At 37.4% G+C, this 25819-nt stretch overlaps 1 protein-coding gene across 2 annotated transcripts in view; it reads left to right on the top strand.

Annotated features, from left to right (window-relative positions):
* TRIM33 (tripartite motif containing 33) overlaps window positions 1–25819 on the top strand; it is a 115764-nt gene that overhangs the window by 53128 nt on the left and 36817 nt on the right. The gene's annotated exons all lie outside the window — the stretch shown is intronic.

Below are 25819 nucleotides of genomic sequence, written 5' to 3'. Positions count from 1 at the left end.
ACATCGTTGCTAGATTTTGCAGCAGTAAGATTACACGGGGTGCCCATGTAAAGCGTCCCCATTAATCACAGTGTTTACTATGACTTGAGTAAGAGGCGTACTCAGTAGATGAATATCCCCATCTTCATAATGCCAGTCCAGCATGGCTTGCATAAGAAGCATATCACCCACTTCTGGGGAGTTCCACTTGACATTTCTAGAAGTACAATTACCCATTTCAGGATGAACAAACTTTACAGGGCCTTTCATCCAGTCTACCAGGCTAGCTGTCTCCTTGGGAATGACCTCCTGTGTGTCTGGATTGTGTATAACCATCTGTGGTTGTTCAGTAGTGAGCTGTGGGTCTTGCATCAACACAAACATTGCTCTTTTATTCTGTAGCATTCGGAACCAATGATACTGCCTCTAAGTATTCGCTTTCACAATATTTCAGTAAAGGTTTTTCTTTAGGAAGCAGACAACATCGATCCACAAAATGAGAATTCCTTCACACTATACTCGCTGATTTCATTAGTTTTTTGGTTTTGTCTTTCCTCAGCTTGGCCTACCTTCTTGTGACCAGAGGTCGTAGAGGTGCTGTCTGTTTTCTTAGCATAATTTTTCCCTTTGAAGTGGCTCTGAGGCTAGTGGCCATAGCTCAGACTGGCTGAAATCTGAGCTTTGCCCAGTATCAGGATCGTCTCAACATACTTTTCTATTTTCATTTTAGCTACTACAGATAACAGTAACCAATGGATTGTATAATTAGCTTGTTTCTTATTAGTTTACATTTCTTTCTTTATCCAGTGAGTCAACTCCTAGAGAGCTGGGTCTACCATTTCTAAATTCCTTTGGTAACTTTTACCTCTAGTAACTGCAGCTGCAGTTCCATACCATGAGTGACTAGGTAGTCATCTAAGAATCAAAGGTTCCCCTGTCCTCTTATCCTTCCTCTTCCCAAACCATATGTTTCAGTGAGTCAGGGTCATGCTAGTGAATCCCACTGCTGATGCCAACTATGAAGTTAGGGAACAATCCACAAATTCCCCCTCGCTTCTGACACCAACTGCAGAATTCAGGGTCGCCAAAACAACCTTCATTCTGACACCAGTTGCAAGTTCAGGATTTCCCAAGACTATTCTCAGATTCAGTAATTTGCTAGAATTGTTAGATAATTTGTAGAATTCACTGAAAGCTGTTATATACTGACGGTTGCATTTAGTGAAAGGAAACAGATTAAAATCATCCAAGGGAAAGATGCATGGGACAGAGTCTAGGAGAGTTCTAAATGTGGAGCTTCCAGTTGTCTTCTCTCAGTGGAATCTTGGACATAGTTAACTACTCCTAGCAATGATGTGTGACAGTGTGCATGGAATATTGCCAACCAAGGAGACTCACTTGAGCCTTGGTGCCCCGAATTTTTATTGGAGCTCTGTCATGTAGATGTGGTTCACAGACCACATGGCTGACCTGTCTCCAGCCCTTCCTGAGTTTGAGCTGATACCATGTGAGCCAGAACCCCACTATAAATCATATTATTAGCATGTGGCCCAAGGCCCCAGGTAAGCAAAGATACTTTTATCTGGAGTACATTCCACGGGCTTAGAGATGCCCTCCTAGTAGCTGAAGGCTAGACCTCTCTTTGGGCAAGGTTAAATTCTTTACTCCGTAATCTGTTATCTCCTACTTGCACTCTTACAGTAGGAAACCCTCTGTTTTAAACTTCTCTGCCTTTACAAATGCTGTTTCTTAACTTATATAACACCTTCCTTATCTGTTAGGAGAACTATTTAACCTTAAAACCAGTTCACTTCTGTGTGTGACCTTCACCAACACTTTCTGTACCATCCTTCCCACCTCTTTTCCTTCTCTGGACTTAAGGCCTTTTAGAGCTAGTTCTTTAAGAGGCTCAATTTTTTGCATGCTTATTGATCAAGTTGGCTTTCCCACCTCTTCTTGAGTCAGTTATGCAATTGTGATGTTATATTTTCTTAGAAAATCATCTATTTAAGAGAGATTTTAAAAACATATTCACTTAGAATTAAACAGCATTAAGATTTTACAAAAATTTATGGCTATATCTCTTTCTCATTTATAATGTTATGTAGCTGAGTTTACTTCCTTATACTTTATTAGCCTGGCCATAATTTGAGTTTTTTATTGGTCATTTTAGTGATCCAGTTTTTGAAGTCATTTATTCTGTTCTTTAAAAGTGTTCTAATTCTCACAGTTCTCTTTTATCTTTATTCTTTCCTTAGCTCGATTTTGTTGTACTTTTCTTAGATTCTTATGTTGAATCTTTAGTTTGTCAAAAGGATGTGAATACTCCTCTTATTAAAATTTAGCCTCGTTCTGGAATCATTATTGACTTATACAGTCTATAATTGTAGTTTTGGGTCTCCCTCATTTTAACAGATAATTGCTACATAGTATAGTGATAAAGATGATGACTCTGGTATAGGGGTGTGTGTGTATATCTTTTTTTTTTTTGATGAGGAAGATTGACCCCGAGCTAATACCTGCTGCCAGTCTTCCTCTTTTCTCTTGAGGAAGAGAGGCCCTGAGCTAACATCTGTGCCCATCTTCCTCTACTTTGTATGTGGGACGCCTCCACAGCATGGTGCAGGTCCACGCCTGGGATCTGAACCCGTGAACCCCAGACCGCCGAAGCGGAGTGCATGAACTTAACCACTACGCCACCGGGCTGGCTCCTGTGTGTGTGTATCTTTTTTTTTTTTTTTTTTGGTGAGGAGATCAGCCCTGTGCTAACATCTGCCAATCCTCCTCCTTTTCGCTGAGGAAGACAAGCCCTGGGCTAACATCTGTGCCCATCTTCCTCCACTTTATATGGGATGCCGCCACAGCATGGCTTACCAAGCAGTGCGTTGGTGCGCGCCTGGGATACGAACCAGCGAACTCCGGGCCGCCGCAGTGGAGCGCGTGCACTTAACCACTTGCGCCACTGGGCCGGCCCCTGTGTGTATCTTTTAAATGGAGAAAATGTGGTACCAACTTTATAAGGTGTCTGTGAGGACTGAATGTGAATTGTACCTGTAAAGTGCTTAGTACAGTAAGTGCTCAATAACAGTATAGCTATTATTACTAACATTGTGACTTACACACTTTCTTTTTTCTATTTTTTAAAAACACTTTATTGAAGTCTTTGGTTTTCTTTATGGCCTTTGAAGTTGTTCTCAAAAAAGAAAGCAGTTATAAAACCTTATGAAATTTTGTACCTCAAAACATTACATAGTTTCTAGCTAAATGGGTTATCCTTCCTCCCTCTAATAATTCTCTTCACAGTAAATGAATAAAAAAAGTATAGACTTATAAAGACCAAGAATGAGAGAAGGGACACTGATGGAGATTTCAGTTAATTTCCAAGAGAAGGGAAATGGATTGAATATTTGCTGGGTCTGATAATTGACCTAGTAGAGTTGAATGAACTACACTTAAGGGCAAAGGAGATAGATATAAAGGAAGCCACTTGATTTATTTCCCAGAAACTTATTATATGGCTCAGGATCTAGAGGTGATAGGGATCACAAAAGGTAGGCTTATTCTCTGCATAAATAAAATCAAAGGCTCTGAACTGAGGATATTAGGTGTAGATGGAGGGCGGGGATGAGGTACTTGTCTGAAATCGGGGAAATTAAGCGTAAATCTGCACTTTCAACTGTGGGACCTTCCCGTCCCTCGACTTGCTTCCAAATTGCCAGTAGTGACACTTTTCCCTCACTATTCCTCCCTAACGTCCTCTCTGGAATGAGAGGCCCTTTCACTCTGGAGAAAGTGAATGATCAGAAGATGTCTCTAAATGTTGACATTTGTGGTTCATTTCTAATTAAAAGGATTGCCTTACAGTGAAGCCCACCAGTCCATAATTCTGCTCTCTTACGTGTGATTCTAAGCAGTTTTTAAGTATATTTAATTATGAATGGATGGAAGGATCATCTAACATGAGGAGAGTGACTGCCATATGCCATACATTGTGGGGTATGTTGAGAATTCTGAACTCCTGTCTCTCTTGTCTGACGTTAAATATAGAAACTGGAAATGCTAAATATTTCCTTTCTCAGCATTCCTGGCATTAGGGTAGCTCTGATCCACAGTTTATGTCTTTAAAATACAAGTGGAATTCTGCCTAGTGGGTGATTTTTCAGAAAGCTTTTGCTGATTTGTCCCGGACAAATGTTGCTGGTGTCAGCCTTTTTCCGGCTTTTTCCTTCTTGAATTTGGATGTGATGCCTGGAACTGTGACACCATTGTATGCTCATGAGGGTAAAGCCAAGATCATCTCAGAGATTCTAGCTTTGATGTTGTCGAACTAACACTATCAGCTGCCTACGTTTGGTCTTGTTATATGAGCCACTATTAGTCACTATAGCTGTACACGTTTCTAATTGACACAGCTCTCCGCATGAAAGAGACCAAGGAACACTGAAAGAAAGGGTACAAAAGGACATAAGAGAATATAGGAACAAAAGGAAATGCAAAATCAAACAAAATTATGACATCCTGAAAGATACGACAAACTATTGGTCACAAAATAAGGACAGAATCTCTGCAAAAGAAGTAATTAAAATAAGAAAGACTCTTGGAAGTATGATAGCTGAAATAAAAAATAGGTTTGGTAGATAAATTCTAGTTAGTTATTCTCCTAGAAGAAGGAGCAAAAAGAAAATTAAAAAAAAGATAAAATTACAAGAGGTCCGACAGCCAAGTGGTACAAATTATAGAAAAAGAAAAGAAAGACATTATCAAATAAGTAATACAAGAAATTCTCCTAGGAACCTGGAGTTGCCAGTCTGAAATGACCCATTTAGTGCCTAGTGCACTGATTGTAAAAGAACAACCCATATCAAGGTATATATCATCATTAAATGACAGTATGCTATGGATTAAAATCAAGACCAACAGAGTTTCCAAAGAGTAGAACGAGGTGACCTGCAATGAAATGGGAATCTAAACAGGATTTTTTTTTTTTTTTTGTGAGGAAGATCAGTCCTGAGCTAACATCCATGCCAATCCTCCTCTTTTTGCTGAGGAAGACTGGCCCTGAGCTAACATCCGTGCCCATCTTCCTCTGCTTTATCTGGGATGCCGCCACAACACGGCTTGACAAACGGTGCATCGGTGCACGCCTGGGATCCGAACCTGCGAACCCTCGGGCTGCCAAAGCAGAGCGTGCACTTAACTCCTGTGCCACCGGGCTGGCCCCTAAATAGGATTTTTAAAAATAGCAATATCAGGAGACAGAAGATGCTGGAATAGTGACTTCAAAAGTTGAGGGGTGAGGGGCTGGCCTGGTGGCACAAGTGGTTAAGTGCGCACGCTCCGCTGTGGTGGCCCGGGGTTCGCCGGTTCAGATCCCAGGCACGCGCTGACGCACCGCTTGGCAAGCCATGCTGTGGAGGCGTCCCATATAAAGTAGAGGAAGATGGGCATGGATGTTAGCCCAGGGGCCAGTCTTCCTCAGCAAAAAGAGGAGGATTGGCAGATGTTAGCTCAGGGCCGATATTCCTCACACACACACACACACAAAAGTTGAGGTGTGAGAAGGAAAGATTTTCAACCTAGAATTCTATAGCTAAACCGTTAATCAATGTGAGAGTAAAATGTAGACATTTTTCAGCCTGCGAGGATTCAGAAACTGCCTCCCATGCGCCTCTTTCTAGAGAGCTTTTAGAGAATGTGATCCACAAACATGTTAGTAAACCAAGAAAGTGAATGGGAATACCCATAATGACAGCTGTGCAGTAGTTAGTTTAGACTGGTGTGTGAGGACTGAAGACCCTATGAAGGATGTCTCCAGGAAAAAAATGGAACCACTTCTGTTAAATTTGTTTTACTAGGTCATTTGAAAAACAATATTGACAAGTTTTTGACATATCTGATGGAACATGAGAAACAACAGGGATCAGTACATTGAAAATTAAGCAAATGAGAACAAAGGGCATTTAATTCCAGAAGAAAAAAAGAGTTCCATGAGAAAAATTATTTTTATTACACTTCTTGGCTCATCACTAGATAGTATTTACATAGTCTTTTACTAATTCAACAAATACTTACATTTATTGATTGGCATGGATGTTAGCTCAGGACTGATCTTCCTCACACACAAAAAAAATCCTATTTAGATTCCCATTTCATTGCAGGTCACCTCGTTCTACTCTTTGGAAACTCTGTTGATCTTGATTTTAATCCATAGCATACTGTCCTTCAACAAATACTAGATAGTATTTACATAGTCATTTATTAATTCAACAAATACTTGCGTGCCTACTGAGTGCCAGGCATGGTATATGTCAGTGAACAAAGTAAAGTCACTAACTGTCCCTAAGGACTTAATTTTTCAGGGAGAAAGTCAAGGAAATTGTAAATATATCAGATGGTGATTGTCATACAGAAAAATTAAGCTGGGGAATTGGAACAGGGCATGTGAACATGGGAGTGTGCAGCTTTTTATACTATATAGGGTGGTTTCAGAAGGCTTCAGTGATGAGGCAGGATTTGAGTAGAGACTGAAGGAAGAATGGGAGCAAGCCCTGCTTAAATTTGGCAAGGGGAAGCATGTTTCAGGGAGAGAGAAAGCAAGTGCAAAGGGCCAGAGATAGTAGCATCCTTGACGTTTTTGAGGAACTGTATGGTCTGAGTAGAAGGAACCAAGGGAAAGGTTGGGATCAGATGAGGTGAGAGGGGCAGAAAGGGCCAAATTATTTGGTGCTTTGTAGGCCATTCTAGAAATGTTGCCTTTTACTCTTGAGTAAGATGCTCAAGCTTTTGAGCAGTGGAGTGATTTGACTGACTATTGTTTTAAAAGGATCTTACTGGCTGTGGTGAGGAGGGCTTAAAGGTAAAGACAGAATCGGGAGATTAGTTAGGCTGTTTTCAATAATCTAGGCAGGAAATTATGTTGGCGTAGACTAGAGTGCTAACATTGGAGATAATAAGGTGTGATCAAATTCCGTATATATTTTGAATTTGGATTTGGTTCCTGAAACTGTGATGTGTGGATTTGCTGAAGTATGGGTTGTTTGAGATAGGGAGGTATCAATAACACCGAGATTTTTGGCTTTCAAGTTACCAAGAGTAACTGGCAGGGTAGAATTGAATTTACTGAGGTAGGGAAGACTGTGGGAAGTCATGGTTTGTTAGATGTATTTAGAGAATTGGTAGTTAAGTTCTGGCCATATTAAATTTGAGATCTTTATAGTAGTGTAAACACTGACTATTTTACAGTAAAATTAGATTGGACGTAATAGAAGTTAGGGAGGATGGTACTGTATAAGTGTGAATTTTTTTTTTTATTTTTTTATTTTTTTGCTGAGGAAGATTCACTCTGAGCTAACATCTGTTGCCAATCTTCCTCTTTTTGCTTGAGGAAGATTTGCTCTGAGCTAACATCTGTGCCAAACTTCCTCTGTTTTGTATCTGGGTTGCTGCCACGGCATGGCTGCTGACAAGTGGTATAGGTCTGTGCCTGGGAACTGAGCCTAGGTCGCTGAAGCAGAGCGTGCTGAATTTAACCACTAGGCCATGGGGCTGGCCCCTAAGTTTGAATTTTCTTTTTTGGTGAGAAAGATTGGCCTTGAGCTAACATCTGTTGCCAATTCTCCTCTTTTTACTTGAGGAGGATTGTTGCTGAGCTAACATCTGTGCCAGTCTTCCTCTATTTTATATATGGGACGCCACCACAGCATGGCTTGATGAGCGATGCGTAGGTCTGCGCGCAGGATCTGAACCTGTGAACTTAACCACTACGCCATCAGGCTGGCCCCTGCTAAGTGTGAACTCTTAACTGTCTAAAATTGATAAAGCTATTTAGGCCTATCATTTTAGAAGGCATCCCATAGGCCTTCTGCCCCCATCCTCACAGGTTGAGAGTGTCCTCACATTCAGTATGCCTTCTCAGAACTCCTCAGTTCCATTAACTCTGTCAGCGTGAGGCAAGATGGAACCTACACATTTGGAGTGAATTTGCGTCTCCTGAAATGAGAGTCATGAGTAAACCTGCATACTCTAAGACCACACAATTCTGACTCTTCTGTCCTCATCTGGGGTGAAGATGTGGTCGATTTGTTGAAAGTAGAATTTCTTCTCCATTAATAGATTACAAGAGGAAGCTCCAGGCCCCACTCATCTTTACCACCACTGTTTGCACCCTCTCCATCATTATGTGCTTTAAATCTACTAGGACTAATGTTGTTATATTCTTTATCCCTATTTATTTGTCACCCAAGAAAAGTCTCACACTCCCAGGTCTCCCTTCATGTGCCATACTTTAATTCCCATAAGGCTTTGCACGTGACAGCTCTGTTTCCCTCTGCCACTTTGTTCCCTGGGATTCATGGTTTGTCATGAGTTCGATCTCTATATCTTCAACCTCTTCTTTGATCCTTTTCTGTACCTTCTTTGCTGTAATGGAGACAGAGCTCTAGGGCACTGCTTCCCCTGCAAGCCTCTTAGCTGGTAGCTGTTTTTTCTTTGATATCTCGTATATCACTGGGCCTTGAGTTATGAGATAGGTTTTCTCTTTGCTACTTTTTAAACCATTCTGCTTCCTTCCTCCCAAAAATATCTCCAAATTTTAATCTCATGTCATCACTTGCATCTTTTGTTGGTGCTGTCGTATAAAAACCCTTGGGTCATTCAACTTCATCTCTTAAAGATTTTAGTTTCTGACTCAGTGGTAATCTGTGGAATACTACTGTTGTCTTAATTCCTGGCAACACAGATTTGATCCTTCAGATACCCTAGTCTTTATTTATTTATTTTTTTGTGAGGAAGATTAGCCCTGAGCTAACATCCATTGCCAATCCTCCTCTTTTTGCTGAGGAAGATTGGCCCTGGGCTAACATCTGTGGCCATCTTCCCCTACTTTATATGGGACGCTGCCACAACATGGCTTGACAAGTGGTGCGTCAGTCCACGCCCAGGATCCGAACCTGTGAACCCTGGACTGCTGAAGTAGAGCGTGCAAACTTAACCGCTACGCCACCAGGCCGTCCCTGGGTTTTTTTTTTATTGTGGTAAAATTTGTATACAACATTATATATATTTCAGGTGTACAACATTATAATTTGATATTCGTGTACAGTGTGTAGGGATCATCCCTCACCATACAGTTGATCTCCTTCACCCATTTCCCCATCCTTCCAGCTGCCTTCCTCTCTGATAACCACCAGTCTGTTCTCTGTGTCTGTTAGTTTGTTTTTGTTTTATTTTGTTTGTTCATTTGTTTTGTTTTTTTTTAGATTCCACATAGAAGTGAAGTCATACGATATTAGTCTTTTTCCGTCTGACTTATTTCACTTAGCATAATGCCCTTAAGGTCCATCCGTGTTGCAAATGGCAAGATTTCCTTCTTTTTTGTGACTGAGTAGTATTCCATCATGCATATGTATCTCACATCTTTTTTATCCGTTCATCTGTCAGTGGACACTCAGGTTGTTTCCATATCTCGGCTGTTGTAAATAATGCTGCAGTGAACATAGGGGCACATATATCTTTTCGAATTAGTGTTTTTGTATTCTTCAGATAAATACCTAGAAGTAGAATAGCTGGATCATATGGTAGTTCTATTCTTAATTTTTTGAGGAATCTCCATGCTGTTTTCTGTAGTAGTTGTATCAGTTTACATTCCCAGACACTCTAGTCTTTTTGATTTGAACTCCTTCCTAATGTTCATCTCCTTTACATTGCAACTTGCACCCATGATCATGCACTAGACCTTGGCATTTCCAGTAATTATATTCGCTTTCAAGCATTCCTCTCTGTGACCACATTTGCCATCATTTTAGCTCATTCTGCTTAGTACCTGATTTCCACAATTATTCACCACACAGTGACTTATTTTAATCCATTGATTGTACTACTCTTTCACTACACCTTGGTCCTTTATGTTCTCACTTAACCCTTTTCCATTTTAATTTTGTGGCTGATCATTTTCACTCCCTTGCATTTAGCCTTGACTCCATATCCCACTTGGTTGAACTTGCTTGGCAAAACCACAATCCTAATTAAACCCAACTTCCCTTCTTTCATGCTTTGCTTATGCAGCTGAACATCACAGGAGAAAAAATACATAATGACAGCAAGTAGTCTCATTCTCAGTTCATGATCACTTACCTCATGTAGCCCCTTAGTGTTGCCTGGCAGTCCTATGCATTCACACCTTTACCTGTCTTAACGTGTCCACAGTTCATCCTCCATCCTCATTTCCAGATATTGGCATTGCTTCCTACTTCATTGAGAAAATTGAAGCGATCAAAAGAACTTCTATAGACTCACTCTACCACATCTACTTATCTACCAGGCACCTGTACCCACATTTCTACATTTCTGTCTGTTATCTTAGCTGAATTCGCTTCCTCTATAAAGCCAATTTCTCCACTTATATACTTAGATTCCATCTCATCTTATGCAGACAAGGACATTGCTTCAGCAGTTTGGCCTTCTCTGCCAACGTCAGTTTTTCAATCTCTAGCAATTATTCCCATCAATATTCTGCTATTTTTCCTTCCATCTTTAAAAATGAAAGAAAACACAAAACTTCTCTTTAACTAGACTTTCCCTGCTAGCAGCTGTCTCTGTTCCTCTTTGCAGCAAAACTTTTTGAAAGGATTGCTTATAACCATTCTTCTCAGTCTCATTTATCATTTTCCTGCATCTCTTAATGTTGGATATGTCAGGTCTTACTCCACTATCTATAGCTACAGTCTTATTATGCCTTTAAATACTGTCCGTATGCTGATGATGTCCACATTTATATTTCTAGCTTAGTACTCTCTCCTGAACTTTTGGATTTGTCTTTTCTACAGACCATAACATCTCTACTTGAGTGACTGCTTTCTCAAATATTATATATCCAAAGTTGAACTGATCACCTTCCATAAACCTTTTTCACTGGCAGCCTTGCCCCATCTCAGTTTGGCAGTTGCGTTTTTTCCCTTGCATAGCCGAGAAATCTTGGTGCCATCCTTGATTCCTCTCTTTTCTCATACCCGCACCTATCAGAACATCTTTTTGGCTCCATCTTCAAACTATATTCCTAAATCCCACAACTTCTTACTGCCTCATTTCTATTAGCTCCTTCGCTACTAGCCTGGTCTCAGCCACCATCATTTCTTGCCTGGATTGTTGCAGTAGTCCCCTAAATCATCTCCATGCTTCTAGTGTTGCCCTCCTTCAGTTTTTTCTTAACACAACTGCTAGGGCAAATCTCAAGTTAGACTGTCACTCCCCTGCTCAAAACCTGCTCTCCAGATTAGTCAGAGTAGAAGTCAGATTCCTTATAGTGGCCCATACATACACATTTCATCTACTACTACTCTCCCCCTCACTCTCCTACAGCTACACCTGCTTTCTTTCTGTTTCTAAAACATGCCAGGGATGCTGCTACCTGCCTGTTGTCTCTACCTGGAACTTTCTTGCTTCACTTGTTTGCGTAGCTAACTTCCATATATCCATCAAGTTTCTGTTTGAATGTAACTTTGTCAGTGAGACCTATTCTGATCACTGTGTTTGAAGTTGCGATTAGCTCCCTTGCTCCTAATCCTCCTTTACCTAATTTGTTTTTCCTTTTTCTGTATCACTAATCACTTTCTAAACATATTCTCTAATTTACAACTTGTTCATTTTTTATGTTCTTCCCATTAGAATGTAAGCTTCATGAGGGTAGGTGTCTTTCTTTTATTCACTGAGTCTCAAGAGCCTAAAACAGTATTTGACACAAATTTACACATTTCGTCCATTCAACAAATATTTATTAATTTCGATATAGGAAAAAACAGGTAATAGAGTTGCCTGAATATAGGAGTTATCAAGTATATTTGTGTATTTTCATAGAAATCAGTTTTAAGTTGCACAAATAGTTGAGGGTCCCTAGCTCTATCTCTTAATTGGAGGCCTTTGTTCTTTTAATTGGAATGTTTAATCCTGTTAAATTTAATGTAATTATTGATATGGTTGGGTTTAAGTTTACCGTTTACTTTTTAAAACTTTTTCTCTTTTGTGTTTTGTTCGTTGTTTCTTTCCTGCCACCTTGTAAGTTAATAAAACTTTTACTGGTATTTCATTTTACATCTATTTTTTACTCTTCAAGCTATACGTCTTTATTATTTTTAGTGATTACTCTGGGGCTAATGATATGCAGCTTTAACTTAAAGTCTACTTAAAATATTGTACTATTTTTCACTTCATAAATGTAGTAGTCTTACAAAAGAATAATTCGGTTTATTAAACCCTCATCCTTTGTACTAAATGCCATATCATTATTCATTTTCATATCATTATCATTTATTCAGCACAGAGAGCTGGAGACCAAGCAGAGCACATACATTATAAATCTAACTTACAATGCTTTTTTTTTTTTTAGTCGCTGTCTTTTAAGGAAAATATGACAAGGAAAATAAAAGCGCAGTCTTTGGTATTTACCCATTTATTACCGTTTCTGTTTCTCTTTATTTCTCTTACTGTATGGATGAGTTACCATCTCTTATCACGTTCCTTTGTCCTGAAGAATATCCTTCAGCGTTTCTTGTTTTGCAGGTCCGCTGTCAATGAATACTTTCAGCTTCTGCTCATTGGAAAATCCTCAATTTAGAAGGATGTTTGCGCTAGTTATAGAATTCTGGATTGACAGTTTTTTCTTTCAACATTTAAAAGCTGTCACTACTTTGTATCCTGGCCTCCTTTTTTTTCATTTCTTTTTTTTTTTTTTATGAGGAAGATTTGCCCTGAGCTAAGATCTGTTGCCAATCTTCTTCTTTTTTTTGCTTGAGGAAGATTAGCCCTGAGTTGACATCCCTGCCAGTCTTCCTTCATCTTGTATGTGGGTCACTGCCACAGCATGGCTGATGAGTGGTGCAAGTCCGTGCCCAGGATCCAAATCCCCAAACTCAGGTCGCCAAAGCAGAGCGTGCTGAACCCAACCATTATGCCAAGAGGCCGGCCCCTGGCCCCCTTTGTTTTTAATGATGTCATTCATATTTTTCTTCCTTTTTATTGTCTGGTGGTTCTCTGGCTGTGTTCAAGATTTTCTCTTTTTCTTTGGTCTACATCATTTGACCATGATGTTTTTAGGTATATATTTCATTCTGTTTATCTTGTATGTGATTCACTGAGCTTCTTGTATCTATAAGTTTATGGCTTTCGTCAAATTTGGGGACTTGGCCAGTATTTGTTTTAAAAAAATTCCCCCATATTCTTATTGTCTTCTGGGACTCCAATTACACATATGTTAGACTATTTGATTTTGTCACATGGGTCTCTGAAGCTTTGTTCATTTTCCTTCAATCTGTTCTCTCTCTCTTCTTCAGACTTGATCAGTTTCATTTGTGTTCGTTTTCAGTAACCCTTTCTTCACCCATCTCCCATTTGCTGTCAAGCCCATCCAGTAAATTATTTCAATTAATATACTTTTCTAGAATTTCCATTTGTTTTTTTTATAGTTTTTATTTCTCTGCTGAGATTTCCCATCAGTTCACTCATTAAGAATCTGTTTTCATTTAAATTTTGAATAAATATACCATAGTCCATTTAAAGTTTTTGCTAAATACAGTGTCTGAACCATCTTGGTGTCAGTTTCCACTGAGTATGTTTTTCTTTACTTTGAGTCATACTTTCCTGTTTCTTTGAATGCCTAGTGATTTTTTATTGAGATTTGGGCATTGTGGATGATACATTATAGAAACTCTGGATTCTTTTATCTTCCTCTGTGGACTGTTGGTTGTTGTTCTAGCAGGCAGTTAAATTACTGGCTGATTGCCTTGATTTTGTGTAAGCTTGGTTTTATCCTTTGTTAAGGAGGATCTGTGGAAAGTCCAGGGTATTTCCCAAGCCTCTCTAACTTGGTTGAACTCAACTTCTAAACTCTAAATTTCTTTGAAGATCTTGTGAAGGCTTGGTTTTTTAGGCTTTGTTAGGATAGAATAAGCCTGGAGTAGAACTTACTCCGCATATAGTCCCTTTCCTTTAAGGTCTGGCCTTTCTGGTTTCTTAGGTAGATGCCTGGGGAGGTGAACAAAGTTTCTTTCCCCCACCGGCTCAGCTGGAATTCTATCTCCCAGAACTGCTTGACCTCTAGTTGCTCTCTTCCAGTGTCAACTTCATATCAGCGGCTCTCTGGTAAGCCTTGCATAATCTCATCCTGTGCATGTACAGCTTCAACATTGACCAAGAACTTGTGAGGAATTCATTTATTCTGTATCTTAGCTTCCCCATCCCCTGCCACTCCCAGCCTCACCCTGCACAAGCTCCCCTATTCCAGTTCCCTGCTCCATGGATTCCAGCTGCTGAGTAGTCCCAAACCCCAGTTTCTGCCGCCTCAGCTCGCAGAGACTTTTGTGCTCTGCTTGGTCTCCATCTCTCTATGCCAGTTATCATGAAATTGTCTACAGAGAGGCATGGTGGTCGCAGTGCTCTTTAAAGGATTGCAGAATTTCTCTGTAGTTCAGTGACCAAATACAGTTGCCTCATATATTTATGTCTTGTTTTATAGTTTTTGGTGGCAGGGCTAATCTAGTACCAGTTACTCTGTCTTGGCTGAGAATGGAAGTCACCTTTGCTCCACCGTAATATTTTTTGTTTCTGGTTGTGGTTTTGTATATAGTTAGAGAAGAGTATTTGTAGATTGTTTTTGAGGATCAGTATGGTTTAAGAGAGAGTGGTTGCTTAAAACCTAATATCAGACATTTTTGTTAAAGAGTAAGATAGTTTATAATGGTGCTCACTTGAATGGAACTATATAAATGGAATTTTTCTAAAATATTTTCCTAAAGAAATAGCTTTTCTCGGAATTAGGCTTTTAAATTAAAAAGGTGGATGAATGTACAGATAAGCTTTAGAGCAGATATTTTCTTTTTTTTTTTTTTTAATTTTATTTATTTATTTATTTTCCCCAAAGCCCCAGTAGATAGTTGTATGTCATAGATGCACATCCTTCTAGTTGCTGTATGTGGGACATGGCCTCAGCATGGCCGGAGAAGCAGTGCGTCGGTGTGCGCCCGGTATCCGAACCCGGGCCGCCAGCAGCGAGAGCGCGCACTTAACCGCAAAGTCATGGGACCGGCCTGAGAGCAGATATTTTCAATCCTAGATGTATATTAGACCTACCTAGAGAGCTTTAAAAATGTTGATGCTTTAGTCCTACCCTAGACTGGTTAAATAACAATCTTAAATTACATCCTGGGTGTCAAAAATTTTTTACAGTATTTTAAGAATACTGGTAAATCACCCCAGGTGGTTTTTGTTTTTCAGTGAAGGTTGTGAACTGCTACTTTAGAAGAACTTTTGCCAAACTCATTTTTTAGTTTTTCTGTAAATTCTTCTAAAGTTCAAAAAGGCTTTCAGATGAGATCCAAATAGCTGGTAGAAATGACATGTAAATTCCTACCTACCATCAGTCCTCTTGAGGAGCTAGATTCAGAGCTATGGTGACAAATCAAGATGTCCTATCCAAGCATATTGTTTTCATGAGATACGTTTATTCTCAGAGAAAAACAAACTTCTTATTGAATTTCATTCAGTATTCATTCAGTTCATTTGTTCAGTAGACATTTGAGACCTCACCATATACTAGGTATCATACTAGGTGATGACTATACAATAATAAAAAAAACTGAGACTGTCCTTACTGTCTTTGAGTCTGGTAGTGTATATGTGACTTCACATTGAGTATATGGTTCAATAGTAGTTCATCTCCACAATTATCTCCAAAATACAGTTAATTCGTTTTGATTTTGCTGAAAAAAAGCCTTGTTAATTTTACTATCACAATTTGTGGGTCTGTCAAACTATCAGAGGAACTGATAGGTTCAATGAGTCAGTCACCCAGCAGAATGATTGCTTATAACTAGAAAGAGAAAAATTGAGTGTGGCTAAGAGTTAGCTCGAAAGAGAGGAATATCAGGAGAGATTTGAGAAAGGAACATATTCAGAGTGATCAGTTTTCCGTTTGGCAAAGGGACAGGCAGGTTGAGAAATATATTGGTAAAAATGTTAATTGGTAAAATTCTTATAAAAGTAAAAACCCTATCAGTTGATCATTTTCCTTTGCAGCAATGCAAACCTGTCTCTGATCTTTTATGGTTCATCTCTGAACTCTGCATAGCTGGTTCCTATTTTTTGATCTTAGTATAAATGTCATCACTCTTCAAGAAACCCTTTTTTGTGTACCCAATCTAGAATTTTTAGCCACTCCTGTCCTCTTTATTACATCACCTTTTTTTTTTTCTCCTCTTTAATTAGAATGTAAGGAAAGGAAGAAGACGACTCTTATTTTGTCATGTTTACTGTGGAATTCCTACCCTTTAAATACTTCCTGGCAAACAGAAGAGTACAGTGCATATCAATAATGACTGCATATTTTTAAAAAGTTTTAAAATCACAAGATACATCATATATACAGAAGTATCTAAAAATACAGTGTAAAGAATAACTAAAATATCTTTAAAAAATCTGTTTTTTTCTTTTTTTAACCTAACTACTTTATAAATGGAACTGTTAGGTATTTCTTTTAGTTTTGTGAAAAAAATGGCTGAGACACTGAATGGCATCATGATCCAAGAATGTTTGGGAACTTCTTGGCTATAGTTTATCCATTCTTTTATTGATAGTAATTTCTATTGTTTCTAGTTTTGGCTAGTATAAACAAATAACATTCCTTCATGTTTCCTGGGATACACGTGCATGTGTTTCTTTAGGATATGTATTATGGATAGGAATTTCTTGGTTATATTTATTTTTTAACTATAGGTTTAGGTTCTTTGTGTTTCAGGTTTTCTGTTTCTTTTTATATCAGTTTTATAGTTATATTTTTCTGTAAATTTGTTCATTTTATCTAAATTTTCAAATTTCTTGATACCAGGTTTCATGAATATCTTTTTGATGTCCTCAGATCTGTAGTGATGGTGACCTTTTTAATCCCTGATAATAGTTATTTGTGTCTTCTTTGTTTTTCTTGATCAGTCTTTTCACAAGTTTAGTCATATTAGTCTTTTCAAGGAACCAACTTTTGGCTTGTTAATCTTCAAGAAGTTATATTTTTTCCTCCATTATTTTCTGCATTCATCTTAATTCCTTCCTTCTACTTTCGTTGGGTTTATGTTAGTTTTCTTTTTTCTTTCTTCTTGAGGTGGATGTTTGGCTTATTAAATTTCATCCTTTTTTTCTAATAAATGGAAATTCTCTATTAAATGCTGCCTTAGCCCTAGCTCAAATTTTGATATATGGTGTTTTAATAGTTCAATTCAAAATATTTTCAGGTTTATGTTATAATTTCTTTGAACAATGGATAGGTTATAGAGTAGTTTTTTTTTTTTTTTTAACTTCCAAACACGTGGAAAATTCATCTTTTTTAAAATGTGGTTTTAACTTAATTTCATTGTGGTTAGAGAATGTGGCTTGTATGATTTCAGTCCTTTGAAATTTACTTGCTTTATAGCCTAGTACACCCATTGGCATACTATGACTTAAGGACCAAATCCAACCATGCTACTGTGGCTTCTCTCTCATCTACAAAGGCAGAGGAACAGTTGAGCAGGTGTGACAGTGACCTTAGGGTCTGCAAACTTAAAAATATGTGATGTCTGGTCTTTTACACAGCAAGTTTGCTGATCTCTCGCCTACTATAAAATTAGTTTAAAGATTCTGTGTGCACTTGAAAAGAACATGTATTGTACTTTAGGGTATAGTGTTCTACACTCTAGTCTAATAGTCCTCAGGTATGTTAATTACATTCCTATACATAGCCTCAGTTTTTCTGTCTGCTTGTTCTTCTACTAAGAGAGATGTGTCACAATCTCCAGTTATGATTCTGAATTTCTTAAATTCTTGTTTTATCACTGTTTGCTCTCTATGTATTTAAACTATGTTATTAGGAACATACATACCTATAATTATCTTACTGGTGAATTAAGCCATTCGAGTTGATCTCTGTCTCTTGTCATGTTAGCCTTGAGGTCTGTTTTGTTTGCCCGTTTTCTTTTGATTAGTAATTGCATGGTATATCTTTTTCCTTCCATTTTTACTTTCTACTTTAACTGAGGCTTTAGTTGACTTAAATTTAATGTAAGTACTCAAACATTTTCATTTAAATCTACCATTTCATTTCATGATTTATTTTCTTTCCCTTTTAGTTTATTTTCCCTTCCTTTTTTTTCCTTCTTTTGGATTGACTAAGTCTTTTTCATAATTCCATTTCTCCTATTTTACTATTGTCCATACTGTTTTCTTTTCTCTTAGTTGTTACTCTAGAAACTACAATATATACATCTATCAAAGTCTAAACTTAATATCATCACCTACTGCCTAGTAATATTAGGCCACTTAAAAACTTGATTCCTCTCTCTACTTTGCTCTCCTTGTAATTATCATGTATTTTAATTGTTTTCTTACTGCTGCCAAATATTACTGTTATTAATTTTATATAGTGTTTTAGATTTATCCCACTTTTTTACCCCATTTTCTCTGTTCTTTTTTCCTTCTTGCTTTTCAGACCTTCCATTTTGATTCAGTTTCCTTGACTGAAGTTTCTTATTTTTAGAATCTTCTTTAGTAAGAGTCTACTGCTAGTGAATTTGGTTTTAGTTTGTCTAAAAATACCTTCATTTTTCTCTCATTTTTGAAAGATATTTTTGCTATGTATAGCATTTTATGTATAGGTTGTCAATTATTTTTTGTTGTTAGCACATTGGTTGTATTAGCACATTGCCTTTTTGCTCTTAAGAGGTCAGCAAACTTTCTATCTATTATTCTTTTGAAGGTAACCTGTCTTTGTTTTCTGACTGCTTTATAAGATTACCTCTTTTGGTTTGTTTTTCTCAGTCTTTGGGTTGTGTCTTTGAATCAGTGATCTGTCCAAATATTGCATGTGTTGCGTTCTTGTCTCCTCTCCTGGAACTCCAATTAGATGTATGTTAGACCCCCTCATACCATTCTCCATGTCTTTTGACTTATGTATTTACCATTTTTTTAGTTCAAAATGCAAAATAGAGAGGTGTTTTCTTCTGAACAATCTCAGTTCATGAATATTCTCTTTAGCCATGTTAAGCTTTCATTAATAACCATCCATTGCATTTAAAATTTTAAAATCTGCCAGCCACCCTCATCCCAATTTAAAAATCCTTTTAGATGGAGATATGAAATTATAGACTCACATTGTTGCCAAAAAAAGTTTAGAGGTCCTTTGTATTCTTCACCCACCTTTCTAAATAGTTGCCTGAATATTTGCTGGCTTGTATTTCATTCTTTAAATATAGTAAACATAGATATTTTGTTTCTGTTAGTCTTTTCTTCCTCTTTGTTTTTCTGTTGATTTTTGCTCAGGGTGCCATGTTTCCTTGTATATGTTGCTATTTTGAACTATAAGCTACTCATTTTCCTTGAAAAATTATTTATGCAAATTCTTTGTCGAGAATTATGATGCTTTCGTCAATAAAAGATCGAATTTCCTTTTGCAAGTGCATGGAAGCACTACCAGGTTGGGACCATTAACTTTCCAGAGTGAAGTTGTTTTGGACCAATAAATGATGTACCCTTTGTCTAAAAATCCACATGTGGGCTACTTTGTGACTGCACCTTCTAAGGATTCTTCCCTCCTTTGATTCACAGCATTATTGTAACTTTCCTTTAGTTCTTTAGAGGTAGTAGAGGAGCAGGTTACTCTTATTACATCCTTACGTTGAGGTCACTGCTCTTTTAGATCTCCGCCTTTTGGTGGCATAGGTATACACACATCATGTGCTTCATAACAATGTTTCGCTCAACAACAGACCACATATACAACAGTGGTGCCATAAGATTAGTACCATATAGCTTAGGTGTGTAGTAGGCTATACCATCTAGGTTTGTGTGAGTACACTCTGATGTTTTTGCACAATGATGAAATCGCCTTATGACACATTTCTCAGAATGTTTCCCTGTTGTTAAGCGACATGTGACTGTATTTGTGAAACCATCATCACAATCAAAATAGTGAATATATTTATCATCCTCCAAAATTTCACCTGAATATTTGAAAGATATTTTTGCTAGATAACTAATTCTAGACTGACAGTTTTCTTTCAGTACTTTAAAGATATTGCTCCACTCTCTTGTGGCTTCGTTGTTGCCATTGAGAAGTCTACGGTTCTATCTTTATTCTTCTATACATCTATACATATCTTTTTTCTCCTCTAACTGCTTTTAAGATTTTTTTTTTTTGTTATTAACTTTAAGCAGTGTGGAAATAATATACCTTAGTGTAATTTTTTTAATGTTTCTTGGGCTTGAAGAATGTTGAGCTTCTTAGATCTGTAGGTTCATAGTTTCCATCAAATTTGGAAAATTTTAATCCGTTAGTATAATTTCTTCCAATTTTTTTTCTTCTTCCCTCTCCCTTCCCATTTGGGGATGCCAGTTATACAGATATAAGTGTTATTACAGTTGTCCCCAAACTCATTGTTCCTCTGTTGTGTGTATGTCTCCCCCTCGCCCAGTTTTTTCTGTTTGATTTTGGATGGAATTAAGAGCAGATTAGACATTAAAGAAGAAAAGATTAGTGAATTTGAAAATAGCAGTAGAAAGTAACAGCCTGTTCTACTGATGAAGTCTTATGTAACTGAAATATCAGCTTATGTCACTGTGTGCCCTTTGAGATTTAATTAAAGTTAGTGTTTGTTCTCTGTCCTGTTTGTTCTCTGTCCTGTTTATGTGCATCCTAATGTCTTCCCCAAGCTTTCTCTAAATTTCCTCCTTTTAGGTTCTCATTATGGTTGCTCAGAGTTCCTACTCTCTGCAGCTCTTCCTAAACTTTTATGGCTGTTATCATCTCCTCTTCATATAGAGTGTTAAATAAGGAACATAGCCTCATTTTAAATTTTTCTCAGAAACACTCTTATGAGGTCTTTATGTGCATAGTAGACTTTTTGTTGTTGAAAGATTGACGTTTTGTATTGTAACAATGCAAATCATTTAAAATTAGTGCTAAAAATAGCAGTGGTAACTAGTTTTAAACACCTATTGTGCTTTAGTAAGTAAAGTACTGTGCTTATTAAGTGCTTTGTGTGTTTTGACCAATTTAATTCTTGGAACAGTCCTATAAGATAAATATGATTATTATTACACGTTTTTCTGAAGAAGAACTGAGACACAGAGAGTTGTCCAAATCATCCAGCTGTTACTATGAAGATAGTAATAGTACCTATGTCATTAAATTTTTCTAAAGATTTAATGAGAGAATCTATGTTAGATGCTTAGCACAGTGCCTGAAAACATAGTAAGTTCTCAAAGGAGGCTAGCTGTTGCTATCTATAGATTGATAAATGCTTAGATAAAACATGTTTGGCGGCAGCTGGCCTGGTGGCACAAGCAGTTAAGTGCGCACGCTCTGCTTTGGTGGCCCAGGGTTGGCAGGTTCGGATCCTGGGCGCGCAGAGATGCACTGCTTGTGAAAGCCATGCTGTGGCAGTGTCCCATATAAAGTGGAGGAAGATGGGCATGGTTGTTAGCTCAGGGCCAACCTTCCTCAGGGTAAAAAAAAGAAAAAAGAGGAAGATTGGCATCAGACGTTAGCTCATGGCTGATCTTCCTCACACGAAAAAAAGGGGGGCTGGCCTGGTGGCGCAGCAGTTAAGTGCATGCGCTCCACTTCAGAGGCCCGGGGTTCACATGTTCGGATCCTGGGCACACACTGACGCACTGCTTGTTAAGTCATGCTGTGGCAACATCCCATATAAAGTAGAGGAAGATGGGCGTGCGGATGTCAGCCCAGGGCCGATCTTCCTCAAGAAAAAAAGGGGAGGATTGGCATCCGATGTTAGCTCAGGGCTAGTCCTCCTCACAAAAAAAAAAAAAAAGTTTGGTATTTTTTTCAGAGTAAGCTTAAGGATAGAGTGGATGGTGTGGTGACAAAATTGACTATAAATGGATACTTCTTTGAAAGTGGATGATAGGCTCAGTGGAATTGAACCTCTATTTTAATATATGTTTGAAATTTTATGTAATTTTTAAAAATGGAATAGCTGAATTAAAAAAAGAGAGTCATAATTAGTATCAGCTTTCAAAAAATGTTTCACTAGATATTTAGTTTGAATACAAACTAAGATGATATATTTCCCTGGAAGTGCCAGAGTGAAATCTTATTGATTGTTATACACATTGACAATTACTAAGAATAATACTATATTTACTTGGCAAGTAGAGTAGTATCCCTGTATAGCTCAGGACCTAATATGATTCTAATGTGCATTTATAAGTTACAGTTTGAAGTTATTAGGTAAGTGATTCTCAACCTTATAAAAACAATCCTTTTATTATTCATCTCCTACTCTTTGCTTGTAAGAACCATATTTTCAAAAACTTCTTAGCAAACTGCATTAAATAATTTATTTCTCAATAATAAAGTATATAAGCATGATGATTAATTCTGTTCAAAACCTGATAACCAATGGTATATTTAGTATACTGAGTTTCTACAATTCTAGCCCAAAGCACAGACAGTCTTGCTTAGCATGTCCTAACTAAATCATGGGCAAATATGATTTTTACCTAGACATTTTGGAGTACTGAAAATAGCTTATAGTTACTAAGGAAGCCCACGTTAAGAGTCACTACTTCATATGCAAGATTAAGATCTAAGAAATTGCTTTCATATATTTACATATTAATCACAATTATGCTTAATCCATTTATTGGTTATTCTTTCTCCCCATTTCTGAAGTATTTCAGCTATAATTTAGATTAATTAAAAAAGAAAATAGAATGTTAGTTTATTCTTTTAGCTAAGAGAATCAGAAGTAGCTTAAAACCAGAACTGCTTCCATATTGCTCCTTGGTTTTTCAAGCTCCAGTTAGTATTTTTCTTCTAATGACAGAATTGAAATTTGTTCAAGTGAACAGAGACAGATGATTGTCACTTTTCAATCAGTCCCTTGATGGCTCACTATTATTTATTGTCTGAATTCAACTTCAGCAAAATGTACAGGGCTTTTAGTGTCTGGTACCTCCCTACTCTTCTAGTTTTGCCTTCTTTTCCTTAACCCTGAAAATGTCAGATGGCTTCAGAACTATATACTTTTGTACAGTCAGATTTTTTTCCCCCAGTGAATGAGCTTACCTTCCTCCCAAGTTTGTCTGCCTAGAAAGCTTTCATTCATCCTTTGACATCCAGCTCAGATGTCAACTCCTATAAAAGGGGAGGAAAGGACACATACTTTGACCTAGGTGTATCGTAGTGTGTTTGCTTGCTACTCATTCACGTGAATGCAATAAGATATTTATAGAAACAGGATTCTAAAACATATATTTTGAAGCGAGAAGAGAAATAAGTTTGTACAAGGTTAAATTTTATGAATTAAAATTTTATAAATTATGTTACTAGTTGACCTTTTTATCAAATGCCTTCCTATTTGCTAACATAATGAACTCTGTGTCAGAAGATCTTCCTCACAATGTAAAGCTCATTAAGTCAAAAGGGTTAGCGTGGTAATCTCATATTCCTACTCGTACAGATTTAACAAAGTAAAATTTTATTTTGGACATAAAGAAATTATGGTATATGTAATAAATGTGGTTCTTCAGTGAAAGAACAGTCTTTGGGTCACCTCTCTAGCAGTAGAACCTTCTAAAAGCCTTTTAAATTAAAATACCCACATGCTTTTGTACTGTTTAATATCTTATGTAAGTTATAATGTGCTAGACTTTACATTATAGACAGGTTTATTTTATTTTATTTTTTTTTGGTGAGGAAGATGAGCTCTGAGCTAACATCCGATGCCAATCCTCCTCTTTTTGTTTTGCTGAGGAAGATTGGCCCTGAGCTAACATCCGTGCCCATCTTACTCTACGCCGCCACAGCATGGCTTGACAAGCGGTGCGTCAGTGTGCACCCGGGATCCAAACCTGCGAACCCCGGGCCCGTGAAGCGGAGCGCACGCACCTGACTGCTTGTGCCCCCGGGCCGGCCCAACAGGTTTATTTTTTTTACTTTGAAAAGTATTCTCCTAGAAAGTCATTAAAATGGTAAATTTTGTTATGTATGTTTTACTACAATAAAAAAATTTTTAATTGATGCACAAAGTAAAAAAAAACTCACTTGCCAGCCGTTCTCTCTAATCTATACACTGATTCCCATATTGCTCTACACTTTGCCTTCTACTGCCCTCCATTTTTCCTTTATCTCTTGAACCCCATCACTAAGCAGACTTTCCTCTATCTTAACAAAACTTTCTTTGTGTTAACAACTTCATAGCCTTTCCTCCTGTATTTACCTTAACTGAGACCTTCCCTGAAGACTCAAACATCTAGATGCTCATAGTTTTCTTCATCTCAATTCCTGCCTTTACTTGAGTGATTTCAGTGTCCACATAGACAATTATAACTTTGTCAGTACCTCATCTCCAGTGACCTTTTTTTTGACTATGCCTTAGCTAGGCCTTCAGTTTTTAGGTCATACCATTGACCTTGCTTTAACTGGAGCCCCATAAACTCCCAAATCACCAATGGTGTTAATTTCTCTGGCAAAGTCCATTGTTCCGCCTTGTTTGTTCAGTTATACCAATGAGTACTATACCCTGATATTTCATCTGAGCTACTGTCTTAAGAGTTGTAGCTGGCCTTCCCCTTCTCTCTTCTTCAGATCTTTTTTATATTTCTGTCTGATGATTTTCCTAGAATGTAAATCTGATTATCACATCTTGGTTAGACTTGTTCAAAGATATCCCATTACTGAGAAAATAAATCCAAAAATTAGCATGATGTACCTGACCCTTCACAGTCTGGTTCTGGATTTTATTAGTTATTGTCTCATATTTCGACCTTTGCATGTTTTTCTTTGGCTGTATTGAAGTATTGGTAGTTCCCCAGTATGCCTCTGCACTTAGCCTAGAATAATACTATTTTGACTTCTCTGTGAAGTTTTCCTTGGTATTGAGGCCGACTTAGGCACTATGTTCTTGTTGCAGACTATGTATTTTTCCATTATAGCTCTTATCATAGTGTAGTATCATTTCATATTTGTGTCTGTTTGTTACTAGAATTTGAACAATAATGAATTTTTTACCCATGTATCCCTAGCATAAAGCAGCTAAAAAATATTTATTGACTTAAGGAACGATTTACAGAAAGGAAATAAAACTAGCAAAGAAAACTTGTACTTTCCTAGTAACCAAAGAACTGTAGGCTTTACTATCAAGTCTAAATTTTCACTCTTGTAATATTAGAAAATCATAACATAGACCACTCATTTTGACAAAGTTACAGTAAAACTGGTGTTGGTGATATTTTTACAGTCATGTGTCACGTAACGACAGGGATGTAGTCTGAGAAATGCATCCTTGGCGATTTCGTCATTTTGCAAATGTCATAGAGTGTACTTACACAAACCTAGATAGTATAGCTTACTACACACCTGGGCTATATGGTACTAATCTCGGGACCACTGTCGTATATGTGGTCTGTTGTTGACCTAAGTGTCCTTTTGTAGTGTGTGATTGTAATTGATGTAACCCTTTTGAAAAGTTTGACAATATACGGACAGCATCTAGAACTGGAAAGTTATTTCAAATGGTTGTTATAAAGACAGGATAAAGAATAAAAGTCAGATGCAAAATTGCACATACGTTATGATTACACTTGTATTTTAAAATGTGTAATAAAAAGACTAAGGAAGTGTATAATACAGTGGTAGCTGTGATTTTATTATGTTGGAACTATGAGTGGTTTTCCTACTTTTGAAAGTATTTTCTATAATATGGTTGTATTTTATGATATAAAATGTATATAACTTACTCCGATATTTAGATTTTTAAAAAATGTAATCCTGAATCAAAACTTGAATGTACAAGCACTGGAACATTTT

The sequence above is a fragment of the Diceros bicornis genome, chromosome 4 (genome assembly GCF_020826845.1).
Source record: "Diceros bicornis minor isolate mBicDic1 chromosome 4, mDicBic1.mat.cur, whole genome shotgun sequence".
NCBI classification, from domain to species: Eukaryota; Metazoa; Chordata; class Mammalia; order Perissodactyla; family Rhinocerotidae; genus Diceros; species Diceros bicornis.
The sequence above is the reverse complement of the archived record's forward strand: the minus strand, read 5'-3'. Positions and strand labels throughout refer to the sequence as shown.